Genomic DNA, 13753 nt, shown 5'->3' on the forward strand with positions numbered 1-13753 from the left:
GTCACTTAAAACATGGTTTTCATGGGGGAGGGGTATGTTCTGATTGGGCCTTCATTTGCATCATTTCGAGAAGGAGGAGGTGGCTTAAATCTTTCCCAGTTTGCGTTTTTCATCACGCATTTGTTTTGAAGGCAGAATTTAACAAATATCACAGGATAGTGATATAAATACTAAAAAGATGTACTTCTGTTTTCGTCCTTTTTGTTTGGGAAACTCGGCTGCATGTGCTAGGGAGAAACCCAAAACCCACCCATCCATCAGAACCAGCCTTGGGGGAGGGGGACCTAGTAGAATATAACATTGGAAAAGGGAGGTTGTTAAAGTTCACATTTTTATTTGGTCGAGTTTAAACAATTAGGTCGTTTCGATGTTTTAGAGGCAGGGCGGAGCTGTATGGTTGAGCCTGAAATATCTGTGATATTTTAATTTATTTGAAGGCACTCAATAAGGGGACATCCTTATTAAGTTCTAGTTGGAAACTTTATTGTAGAAAAATAGCTTAAAGCTCTTTTCCTTCATTTGAAATTAGAAATATGGAAAGACATGTTGTGTGAAGGTTTAAAATATTTCAGGGAGTTCCCTGGTGGTCCAGTGGTTAAGACTCCGAGCTTCCACCGTAGGGGGCATGGGTTCAATCCCTGGTCTGGGAACTAAGATTCCACAAGCCGCGCGATGCGGCCAAAATGTATATATATATATATATATATATATACACACACACACACACACACACACACACATATATATATATACACACATATATATATATATTTCATAAACTTCTATGTGCATAAGGATTGATGTGGAATAATTGGAGTGTTCAATTTAGGTGCCAGGTAGTACCATGGTTTGTTCTTTCAAGTGGGTTTTGTGAGGCTAGGTACTTAGAAAAATAATGTCATCCTCAGAGAAGTCTTGATTTTTGAGTTTTTTGTGTTTTTTTAATATTTATTTATTTACTTACTTTTGTCCACGTTGGGTCTTCATTGCTGCGTGCGGGCTTTCTCTAGTTGCGGCGAGCGGGGGCTACTCTTTGTTGAGGTGCTCGGGCTTCCCATTGCAGTGGCTTCTCTTGTTGTAGAGCACGGGCTCTAGGCGCACAGGCTTCAGTGGTTGTGGCTCGTGGGCTCTAGAGCGCAGGCTCAGTAGTTGTGGCGCACGGGCGCAGCTGCTCCGCAGCATGTGGGATCTTCCTGGACCAGGGCTCAAGCCTGTGTCCCCTGCCTTGGCAGGCGGATTCTTAACCGCTGCGCCACCAGGGAAGCCCTTTGAGGTTTTATTATAATACATCTTGGTACTGATTACTCTTGGCTGCCCAAGGCCTTATCATTTGGGACCCATTCTTGATGAGAGTGAACCTGCATTTCTTGAGAGTCAACCATTGATCCTAAGCTTGTGCTGAGTGCTGTGAGGGGCAGAAAAGACTAAGAGGCCTGAGGTGTTTAGTCTCTCGGACAATTTCACGGCAGCACAGCTGGGCGATATGGGCCGGCAAGTGGTTTTCCTGGGAGCTGTTGTAGAAGGTCGCAGGGGGATACCTCTCTGGTTGTTTCTTCTAGCAACAGGTTCTTCCAATACTGAAATCCTGTGCATTTTTTCCCCGTTACCCACCAGTGATGCTTGCTTTCTTTCCTTTCAGTTACTCCCAGAAGAGAAATTACCAGATGTGCTGTTCTCTTTAGTGCTTGTGTTATATCACAGCATCAGGAATGCGGAGCAAGCGCCTGTTGCTTGGTTCTGCCTCAATGCCTTTAGAGGGCAAGCAGAGTCACCAGGTCACCGTTGTCAGGCTGCCTCGCTGTTACACAGGTCCTGGGCACCGCTCAGTCTGAAATGCCCCCTTCTCCCCTTTTCCCTTCGGGCGTTCACTTCCTCTAGGCTTCTCTCAGTCTGAATTAAGGAACTCGTCTTGCCTGTGCCTGCAGCACCTGCACGTGTGACGACATTAACCTTCCAGTTCCTCGCCGCAGGTGTTCATTGGGTGCCCACTGTGAGCAGGGCCCTGTGCTGGTAGCTCCTGCTGTCATTGGAGCTCGGGCGATCGAGACCCAGACTGCCTGGGTGTGAATGCCGCCCCTCCCCTTCCTGATGTCTCACCTCAGGGAGACACTGCTGAGCTTTAGTTTTCTCACCTTTAAAATGGGCTTAAGAACACCGTGGGGGGGGGGGATAGAAACACTGCCTTGAAGATGAAGGAATTGATATCTGTAAAGCAGTGCTTGACACACAGTAAATGCTGAAGCTGGTTAGCCATTGTCCCTTCTGTTAGATGATTGGCTTGAGGGCGAGGCCTGGTGCAGAGGGTGACTGGATGGTCATCCTACTCCCCCTCAGAGGTTTTTGTCTTTGTTTTTGCGGTACGCGGGCCTCTCACTGTTGTGGCCTCTCCCGCCGCGGAGCACAGGCTCCAGACGCGCAGGCTCAGCGGCCATGGCCCACGGGCCCAGCCGCTCCGCGGCATGTGGGATCTTCCCGGACCGGAGCACGAACCCGTGTCCCCTGCATCGGCAGGCGGACTCTCGACCACTGCGCCACCAGGGAAGCCCCCTCCTCACAGTTTTTTCACGCAACAGGTGTGTAACTGATGTTTGACAATTGCATTATGCTGGGAGCAGCTCCACTGGGTTGAGGAAATACTCGTGAGTTGGATTAAAGAAGTGTGTCGGTGGAGGAGCTTGAGATAGTGGAATTACAAAGCATGTTTCCTGAGGCTTGTTGAACTTTCCAGTGCTTTCTGCAGGTAAATACTGTTTACTGAGTTCAATCCATTTGCCCATGGTTCCCTGGTAAGGAGGGAATTGCTTTGAGTTGAGACGAGGTTCCCTGCTGTCCTTCCATCTGCCTGTCTTCCATCCCCCATCCTAGATCAGGAGAATGGAGGAGTGCAGACTGGAAGTTCAGGAGAGCCTCCCCCCAGGGGCCACAGTAGGGAAAAGGAAAGGCTGAGAGTAGGGCCCCAAGAAATCAGAGTTCTTCATCCTTTCTCAAAGTTGCTACATTTAAAACCATTCTTTTTTTTTTTTTTTTTTTTTTTTTGCCACACTGCACGCCTTGTGGGATCTTAGTTCCCCGACCAGGGACTGAACCCGGGCCCTCAGCAATGAAAGTGCGGCGTCCTAACCACTGGACCACCAGGGAAGTCCCTAAAACCATTATTGACCACTGTCATCGTAGAGCTGTTTGGACTAAGAGGAGCAACTTGAGCTTGTGCGTGTGTCCTAACGTTGCAAGTCCCTTCGGCAGTGAGAAGGGCCAAGGTCAGGAGCGAAAGAAAGTTGTATTTGATCTGGGGCTTCTGGCTTTGTGGAGTTATGGCACTGAAGGACTCGGACCTGGCAGGACCTTCAGGGCAAATTCCTGAAAGTCTGACCATCAACTGTTTCTTTTCTGATGTACTGACCCTAGTGACCCGACTGGTCAAATTCTGTCATTTCTATCTCTATCCCTTCTCCCTCTCCACAATTAAAGGATGTTTTCCTCTCATTCAGATGCCCCATCTTCTGCCATGGTTCACTTTTTAAAAGAACATCTTGCCTTCTGTAGTAGCTATACTGATTGACTTATAACACAGTAGGATTTGCAGGGTTGCTTTGGGCAGACGAGAGATGTGGTTTTCTGGGGGATGCTGGTCAATAGTCTAGTGGGCTTTGTTGGGAGGATTTAACAAGGTAGAACTCATAATGGCTCAGCATAGTAGGTGCTCACAGGGCAGGTAGTCTGATGATGCTTATGATGGTATTGCCCAGTTCCGGGGGGTGGGGGAGGGAGGGTTCGCAGGCAGAGCTGACTCTGGCAGCAGTCTGATAATTTGAAAACTTTCCGTGGCCCTGCCCTCTAGGCTCTTTTGAACGAATTACACCAGAAGAAGGAAGAGGCAGTGGTCCAGGGTGGCTGCCCTTGGGGCGCCGTGGCCCAGGAGGGATTGCTCACCGCCCGGCTCATGTCTGAGGTGACCGCTTTCCAATGAGGAGTCTGCCGGCTAGGCACCTGCGGCTCCGGGGCACGCTGGGCCTCGGGATCCCCTTCATCCGCCTCTGAGCTCTGTCTCAATGTAGGCCTCGGTCTGCTTCTCTCTTGGGGAGCGGTAGCTTTCCTCTTGCCATTTAAAATGCCCAATTCAGTGGTTGTCAGTATATTCACAGAATTGTACAGCTATCACCACAGTCAATTTTAGAACATGTTCGTCACCCCGCAGAGAAACCCCATAACCATTAGCTGTCATTCCCCATTCCCCCTCACCCGTCATCCACTCCCCAGGTCCTGGCAGCCACCCATCTACACTGTCTCCATGGAGACCTCTAGGCTTCAGCCCTTGATGTGCGCACATATTGTGGTTGCCCGGAAGTTCTCCGGTGGCTCTCCATGCATCAGGGATTTAAAAACCATCGTTCTGCACGCTGCATTCTTCAGGTCCAATACGTGAGTTCACCGCAAAGCCTTGTCTTTTCACCTCCTGGGCATTCCTCTGCTCGGGGCCTGCAGGGCCCTGAGAACCTGAATGGAACCTCCCAAGTAGTCTGCAGTCATATATTGCACATGTGTTCATTTTAGCTCCTCAAATAGTAACAGCTGCTAATTGTTGAGCACTTATGTCCCAAGCACCGTTATAAGCACTTGTCATACGTTATTTACTTTATTCCTCATAGCCATCCTTTATACTGTTTTTATTCTCATTTTAGAGATTTGTAATTTTCTATTCCTGTGTAGCGAAACACTCCAAACTTACTATTTCTCACCATTCAGGGGGTTGGTTGGGCTCAGTTGAGTGGTTCTCCTGCTGCCTGTGCTGTCAGCTGGGAGCTCAGTGGGGTTGAAATGTTCAAGATGGCCTCTCATGGTCCGGGTGTCTCAAATTACACAGTCTGTCCTGGCCTTCCTCACAGTGTGGCAGGTGTTCTTCAAGAGCCAGGAAGTGCAGGTTGCCAGTTCTCTTATGGCCCAGACTTGAAAGTCCCAGAATGTCCCTTCTGCTGCATTTGGTGGTCAAAGCAAGTCACAAAGCCAGCCCAGATTCAAGGGACGGGGAAATAGACTCCACCTCTTGAGGTGAGGCATGGTAAGTGCCTACTAGGAGAGGAGGAATCTCCCTTTTCGGAGATTCTCTACTGTAACAGCTAAGTACATTGACACTAAGAGAAGTTAAGTAAGGGAATTCCCTGACTCAGCCCTTTCACTGCCAGGGCCCAGGTTTGATCCCTGGTCAGGAAACTAAGATCCTGCATGCTGTGTGGCACGGCAAAAAAAAAAAAAAAAAAAAGAGAGAGGTTCAATAAGTTGGTCAAGGTCACACAGTAAGTGTGTTTGACTCTAGAGTTAAGTATTTTTAATCTCCATGCCTCTGTGCCATTCCAGATAGATTATAACAAATTCCTTTTGCACATGGGTCATGCCTCCCACATTTTCTGTACCCCTCTCAAGCTCTAGCTCAGTACTATCGATATACATTTTATAAGGATTTTGTGTACCTTTTTTTATAGTATACAGTTGTTTTTCTCTACAGAGGTGATGAGGACCTTCATTTCTTAGAATTACAGCAAAAGTTTTATCAACAAAAATGCTTAGAGGAAGAGAAGTTTCATTTAACAGAATTTCTTATTTGCCAGGAATTAAGCCCCCATCCCCTCTGTGCCAGCCTTTATGTTGGGGTCTGGAAGATCTCCTTAGTATGCTTTCCTGTCTTAGAGCACTGCATTGGCTGTGACTGAGGACTGCGGCTCTTAGGTCATCACTCTGGAAGGCCCACGGAAGATTCTCTTATACTCTAGCCCAGTGTGTCTCTAACTCTTAAGTACAATTTAAAGGACTTACTAGAAACAAAATATAAAGCACATGTAAAATACAGGTCCCAAATTTAAAATATCAGATTAGATGCCAGATTCCAAGATATCAATGGGTATCACATTACTTTGTCAAATTGCTATGAATGTTTCTAAATACGTGCTCTCAATTTATGTCCTTATTGTGGACGATAATGAACAATAAGGAGGCTGGCATCTGTCCACAGGCCACACTCTGAGTAGCTCTGTCCTGGGCCAGCATTTCCCAAAGGGTGTGGTACCTAAGAGGGTTTAGGTTACACGTGGACAAACTTATCTTCTCAATTTTAGATTAATGGTCCTGTGGATTCTTTAATTGTGTTGTAAAAATACAACTAATACATCAAACCGTAATTTCATGAATAGTTTCAAACTGTAATTTCACGAATATTTTCAGAATGATTAAAAAAATGAAAAAAATTCAGTTTAAAGAAAACTACTAAATAATGGTATAGGTTGGTGCTGGCTAATACCAATAGAATGCTAGTCACATATGTACTCCTAAATTTTCTAATAACTGCATTGAAAGAGCAAAAAGAAACGGGAAATTAAAATAATAATACAATTTATTTAATTCAGTATATCTAAAATATTGTCATTTCAACATGTAATCAGTGTAAAGAATTATTAATGAGATATCTGACATTCTGTTCTTTGCACCAAGTCTTCCAAAACCAGTGGAAGACTTTATGCTTCAGCACATCTCTACATGGACTAGTCACAGTTCAGCTGCCCAGTAGCCAGCTGTGGCTAGTGGCTCGCATATTGGACGCGGTGATCTAGAACATTTTCCTCATGGCAGAAAGTTCTGTTGGTCACATAGGGCACCATGGTGTTGAGTGTGGTATGAAGAACAGGATGTATGCTGCGGTATTCAGTCTATCTTAGATCTCTTGTGTGGAACTCAAAAGATGCTTTGATAAAACGGTCTCCCCTACAATAAGCAAAACCTCCCTGGACCCTCAGGCTCTCGAGGAGAGAAGCTGCTTTTGCTTTCCCCAGGGTGGGCAAGTGCCGAGGCCCTGGCACGGATTGTCTCGGGGACCTGGCAGGCTGTGGAAAGGGAGTGGGCTCGGCTTTGTGGTAAATGTTGGGCTGTTACGGAGGGAAAGCATGGTATGATACTGATGGAACAGTGGGAGGAGAACGGTATTAGCCAGCGCAGGCTCTCCCAGGTTCAGTGTCGGGTCCGGTGGGGAACCCCGTCTGCGGGGTGGGGTCTGCTGGGCTGGGTCAGGATGGGCTCTGTGAGGGCAGGTCTGGTCATTTCGCCCCAGGGCTAGTGTTGTGCTTTCCTAGTTCCTGTTCACAGAAGCCACACTCTGATTATGATCAACAAGTTCTGGTTGGCTGACAGGACAGACCCCCTAACTCTGGAGACCCCATAATTGGACAGTTCCAGTGAATTCAGGGGCTTGTCCCGCCTCCCGCGTCCTAGGTTTGATGATGTGGCAGAGCTGGCACTGGCTATAGGGGGACTTACTGGGCAGGGCCACTTAACCCGAATTCGCTTTCAGGGCCTGAAGGACAAGTCCCTGCCCAGACCAAGTTGTCCCCCTCCTGAGCAGTTGGTCTGTCTTTGCCTTTGACACCGAGTCTTTAAGAGTTAACGGTTGGTGGGGCTTCCCTGGTGGCGCAGTGGTTAAGAATCCTCCTGCCAGTGCAGGGGACACGGGTTCGAGCCCTGGTCCGGGAAGATCCCACATGCCGCGGAGCAACTAAGCCCGTGCGCCACAACTACTGAGCCTGCGCTCTAGAGCCCGCGAGCCACAACTACTGAAGCCCGCGTGCCACAGCTGCTGAAGCCCACACACCTAGAGCCCGTGCTCCGCAACAAGAGAAGCCACTGCCATGAGAAGCCCGCGCACCGCCACGAAGAGTAGCCCCCTCTTGCCGCAACTAGAGAAAGCCTGCACGCAGCAACGAAGACCCAACACAGCCAAAAATAAAAATAAATAAATTTTTTTAAAAATTAAAAAAAAAAAGGGCTTCCCTGGTGGCGCAGTGGTTGAGGGTCCGCCTGCCGATGCAGGGGACATGGGTTCGTGCCCCGGTCCAGGAAGATCCCACATGCTGCGGAGCAGCTGGGCCCGTGAGCCATGGCCGCTGAGCCTGCGCGTCCGGAGCCTGTGCTCCGCAACGGGAGAGGCCACAACAGTGAGAGGCCCGCATACCGAAAAAAAAAAAAATTAAAAAGAAAAAGAATTAACTGTTGGTTTAGCAGGTCAACCAGTGTGCAACTCCAATTGCTATGGTCGAGCTATTGGATTAACTTCCTTCTTAGCTCCATTTTTCTATCCCACTCTTGTTTTTCTCTTTCTCACACTTTTCACATTCATTTCTGCTGTATTTTATATAAGCAGAAGGAGGGAGAGAGGAGGGCATAAATGAATACCTGAAATTAATAAATACAGAGCAGGAAATGCCCCTGCAGCTTGAATTTTTCACCAGGCACCAGAAGTCCTTTATTAAGTAGTGCTCTGTGTCTTTGTTTCAAAACAACACCTTAATATTTGCCCTTAACTTGAAATAACCATCTGAATCATAAACTGGGCAAAACAGGATTCTCCTGCTGTGCTTATTTGTAAAAAGACCCCACACCACACACACACACACACACACACACAAGATTCCCCTATGTTCTCCTCCCTTAGCACCTAGGCATGCATTTTCAGCATTCCATTGACTAGAGAGGCAAACGTCCCTGTGCATGGGGGCCAGGTCTCCTCTTAGGAGAATTTCCTCTTCTCTACCTTATTTAACTGTGTGTGTTCGGTTCTCTTGAGCACCAGTCAGGGGTGACAAATGGTGGTGAAATATTATGACAGCCTTCAGTGGAAGCTTTCCTTGCACGTGGGTAAATTTTCCCCCAGTGTAGATATGTGTTATGAACAAAATTTCGTTCATTTTCATCAGCTAGGTAACCAGTATTATTGAAGCAGATTTAGTTACATCTTCAGATGAAAAGCCCTCTAAAAAATTACTGATTGTGGGGCTTCCCTGGTGGTGCAGTGGTTAAAAATCCACCTACCAATGCAGGGGACACGGGTTCGAGCTCTGGTCCGGGAAGATCCCACATGCCGCGGAGCAACTAAGCCCGTTATCCACAATTATAAAACGCTCTAGAGCCCGTGAGCCACAACTACTGAAGCCCGCGTGCCACAACTACTGAGCCTGTGCTCTAGAGCCCGCGAGCCACAGCTACTGAAGCCAGCACGCCTAGAGCCCGTGCTCCGCAACAAGAGAAGCCACCGCAATGAGAAGCCCGTGCACCACAACGAAGAGTAGCCCCTGCTCGCCGCAACTAGAGAAAGCCCGCGCGCAGCAACGAAGATCCAACGCAGCCAAAAATAAATAAATAAATAAATACAATCTTTCAAAAAAAGGTATAAGGAATGAAATTGCACTTAACTACAATTACAATAAGTAATTTTTTTTCTTACTGCAAAACATGTTCCTGCTCTCCTTTTTTCCCCTCCTCACCCACCTAAGTTTCCACTTCACTTGACTTTGTTTTTGTCAGTCACGAATTATTTCTAAAGAATAATTGCTTCTTATTAATGGTCCATTAATTTCTACATATCCCTAATCTTCTGGGGTGAGATTAACTCTTTTTATAGCAGAACAGTCAAGGGAGTGAAATGGACTGTTTCACTCTACCCTGTTCAGCTTTCATTTCTCTTACTTGTCTTTTACTTTCTCTCTGTTTCGACTGAACGACCCAAGAAGACATGGTGCCTTTCTACTAAGGAATGTAGACTGTCCTTTGTGGTACATAATTTTATCTTTATTAGTTAAAAATTAAAAGGATTCTTACCCCCTTTTTTCAAGGTGTGTAAAGATGACATGTAAAGGTGTGTGAAGGTGACTTCAGAATGAGTGCCTCTTATGATCAGGCCAATTCAAGCAGGAGATACTCTACGCAGCACTGTCCAATAGAACTTTCTTTTCTGTTCTACGTCTGTTCCAAATGGTAGCCGCTCGCCACATGTGGCTATTGAGCCCTGAGGAACTGACTTTTTAATTGTGTCCGATTTTAAATAATTTAAATAGCCACATGTGGTAGTGGCTCCTGAATTGGATTGTGCAGTTAACTAGATGTTCACTGACCTTGCCAGGTTAGAAATAGTGTGTTGGGCTTCCCTGGTGGAGCAGTGGTTAAGAATCCGCCTGCCAATGCAGGGGACACGGGTTCGAGCCCTGATCCAGGACGATCCCACATGCCATGGAGCAACTAAGCCCGTGCGCCACAACTGCTGAGCCTGTGTTCTAGAGCCCGCGAGCCGTAACTACTGAAGCTGATGAGCCACAGCTACTGAAGCCCACAAGCCTAGAGCCCGTGCTCCACAACAAGAGAAGCCACCGCAATGAGAAGCCCGCACACGGCAACAAAGAGTAGCCCCCGCTCGCTGCAACTAGAGAAAGACCGCACGCAGCAGCGAAGACCCAATGCAGCCAAAAATAATAAATAAGTAAAATAAATAAATTTATTTAAAAAAGAAATAAGTAGTGTGTTTCGGGCCTCAAACAAGTTCCTTCATACCCATCTATTTTTTTTTAATTTTTATTTTATTTTGGAGTATATAGTTGGTTTACAGTGTTGTGTTAGTTTCAAGTGCACAGCAAAGTGAATAAGTTATACATATATGCATTCTTTTTCAGATTCTTTTCCCATATAGGTTATTACGGAATATTGAATAGAGTTCCCTGTGCTATACAGTGGGTCCTTGTTGATTACCTATTTTATATATAGTAGTGTGTGTGTGTGTTCATCCCAAGCTCCTCATTTATCCCATCTATTTTTGGTTTCTCCTCTACAAGCTCTGGTATTTGGTACTTGTCGTTCAGACCCTCTCAGATGTGCACAGGCCACCAAGAACAGAACTGGTACTTAGCTCCTGTGGTTCACATCAGGTCTGTAGGGCCGTGATAGAACGTACTAGCCAAGACGTATCTCTGGCTCCTGGGGGCCCTGGGGTGCCCTCTCCGTCCCTGCCTCAGTTTGGGTTACACAGCATGGCTGGAGGAGAAACCAGGTTGACTTATAAGGCATTATCAGATCATGAGATGAAGCCATGAGCTATGCAGGATATGGATGGGCTGTGGGGAGAACTTTTACAGGGGGATGTTGGCAGGGACTGAGACCGAGGCGAGGCTGGCGAGGGCATTGGGGAGCCATGAGCAGCACAGCTGAAGGAATCAGTTCCTTCTTCTCCAGGACTGTTCACTGAAGTACATGAGCCTTAGCTCTCTCGCCCAGCTTGCTCCGCACACTGTGGCCTCGTGCTGGCCTCGGCGAAGAACTTGGTCGCTTGTGAGTGCACTGGCATACTAGGTCATCTGACTAATGCTTTCCAACTCTGACATACTGTGGTCCTCCACTGCCAGCCCAGGAGGCAGGGGAAAGGGTAGTCTGGTCTTCTCCCCTCTGGTTAGCGGGATCACCAGCCACTTAACCAGCTGGTGGGCTTAACCAGCAGACTTCCCAGCCTTCCCCTCTCCCACTCCCATTACAGCCAAGGCAGGGGGCTCTGCCTCCATCTCTCACGACCCTGTCCCCATTGCCAGTGCCTGGGTCAGACCCTGTCATCTAGGTCCCGACTGTAATCACAAGAGCCTTAGGGGTCTCTGTCCAGGTCCCCCTCCCTGTCATGGATTCATCACATCGCAGTCTTGTTTGATCTCCTCTGACATCAGCCTGGCATAAGCACAGTCCAGACTGCTGCTGGGGTTTCCCAGGTTGGGTGTGTTGGGATGGGACTCCCTCTTACCCCTCCAGCCCCCCTTCTCTGGCCAGTGATCACCCCCAGCTGGTAGTGTCCGGCACACTCTGCATGCACCTCGCCGCCCACGCACATGCTCTTCCCTCTGTCCAGAATGCCTTCCTGTCTGTGTCTACCATGTTCACCCTTCAGTACTTGGCTCACATCTCACCTCTTCCCTGAAGCCTTCCCTGACTACACACACTTCTGGTGGGTTTTTCTTTTCTCTTCCATTTCCATTACAGTGTTGATAACACGAATTCAGGTAAATCAAATCATGTGCAAATAAACTTGGGGTTGGCATTTGGAAACTAAAGTGCACAGATCTTAAGCATACAGTCTGATGAACGTTTACATATACACCCATGTAACCAACACCCAGATCAAGAAACTAAATATTTCCAGTACCCTGTGCCTCCTTCTAGACAGTATCCCCTAAAGGTGACCATTGTTCTTACCTCTTTTCACTAGAGATTAGTTTTGCTTGTTTTTGAGCTTTATAAAAATAGACTCGTAGTATGTACATTTTTATTGTAGCAAAATATACATAACATAAAATTTACCATTTTAGCCATTTTTAACGTACAGTTCAGTGGCATTAAGTGCATTCATATTGTTGTACAATCATCACCACCATCCATCTCCAGAACTTTTTCTTCAAGTATATACTTTTGTTGTGTCTGGTTTTTTCCACTCCAAATTGTGTGTGTAAGAGTCATCCGTGATGTTGCAGACATCAGTGGTTCATTTCTTTTCTTTTTTAAAAAATTATTATTTACTTATTTTGGCTATGCCAGGTCTTAGTTGCGGCATGCATGTGGCATCTAGTTCCCCGACCAGGGATCGAACCCAGGCCCCCTGCATTGGGAGTGTAGATTCTTAACCCACTGGACCACCAGGGAAATCCCAGTGGTTCATTTCCTTTTATTTTTGGGTAGTATTACATTGTGTGACTAGACATACTACAATTTGGTTTATCCATTCTCTTGCTGATAGACAATTGGGTTATTTTCAGTTTTCTATTCTTTTGACTAAAACTGCTGTGAACATGCTTGCACACATCTCTTGGTGCCCATATACATGCATTTCTGTTGTGTGCATACCTAGGAGTTGAATTACTGGGTCAGAAGGTAGGCATACGTTCAGCTTTTGCATATAGTGCCAAACTGTTTTCCAAACAGTTGGAAGTAGTTCCCTATTGCTGTTGTAACCAATTATGCAAATTTAATGGCTTATAGCAACATGAATTCATTATCTTACAATTCTGGACATCAGAAGTGCTAAAGTGAAGGTGTCAGCAAAGCCTTACTGGAGGCTCTAAGGGAGAATCTGTTCCCTTGCCCTTTCCAGCTGCTAGAGGCTGCCCGCATCCCTTGAGTCGTGGCCCCTTCCTCCATCACCAAGGCTAGCAACATAGCATCTTCCAGTCTTTTTCTGTCCAACTTCTGCTTCCATTGTCACATCTCCTCTCTCTCACTCTAGCTTTCCTACGTCCCTTGTGATTACACGGGGGCCACCTGAAAAATCCTGGGTAATCTCCCCATCTTAAGAGCCTTAACTTAATCTGCAAAGGCCTTTTGTCATAAAAGGTAACATTTTCACGGGTCCAGGGCTTAGAACCTGGACATCTCTGGGGGCCTGTTACTCTGCCTGCCATTTTGTATTCCCACCAGGAAGGAATGAAAGTTCCAGTTCTTCCACATCTTTGTCAGTACCCGATCTTGTCAGTCTTTTTAATTGTAGTCATTCTGGAGGGGATATGGGGGGCACATCCACAGCTCCCACCCCCAGGCAGTGTGTCCTCCTTTGCTCTGATACAGATTTATTGCAACTTATCAGTATTGTAAATATTTTTCTACATGCCTGTGTCTTGGTCAAACTGTACACTTTTTCATGAGACAAGTCGTCGAGTAGCCGGTTCAATAAGTGCTCCTTGGATGGTAAGAAATGGCTGAGGGCAGGGCTTCCCTGGTGGCACAGTGGTTAAGAATCCGCCTGCCAATACAGGGGACACGGGTTCGAGCCCTGGTCCAGGAAGATCCCACATGCCGCAGAGCAACTAAGCCCGTGCACCACAACTACTGAGCCCGTGTGCTACAACAAATGAAGCTCGCGCCTCTAGAGACCGTGCTCCGCAACAAGAGAAGCCACTGCCATGAGAAGCCCTCGCACTGC

General features: G+C 47.0%; 2 protein-coding genes across 4 annotated transcripts in view; both read left to right on the forward strand.

Moving 5' to 3' along the window:
• EIF1AX (eukaryotic translation initiation factor 1A X-linked) overlaps positions 1-3483 on the forward strand; it is a 36065-nt gene extending 32582 nt beyond the window's left edge. Inside the window, exon 8 of the transcript XR_009538387.1 lies at positions 3066-3483. The gene's annotated coding sequence lies outside the window, so the exon portion shown is untranslated. The remainder of the gene's footprint in view (positions 1-3065) is intronic.
• The window catches only part of MAP7D2 (MAP7 domain containing 2), a 118259-nt gene that overhangs the window by 11400 nt on the left and 93106 nt on the right, over positions 1-13753 (forward strand). The window lies entirely within an intron of this gene.

Source organism: Lagenorhynchus albirostris, chromosome X (genome assembly GCF_949774975.1).
Source record: "Lagenorhynchus albirostris chromosome X, mLagAlb1.1, whole genome shotgun sequence".
Lineage (NCBI taxonomy): Eukaryota > Metazoa > Chordata > Mammalia > Artiodactyla > Delphinidae > Lagenorhynchus > Lagenorhynchus albirostris.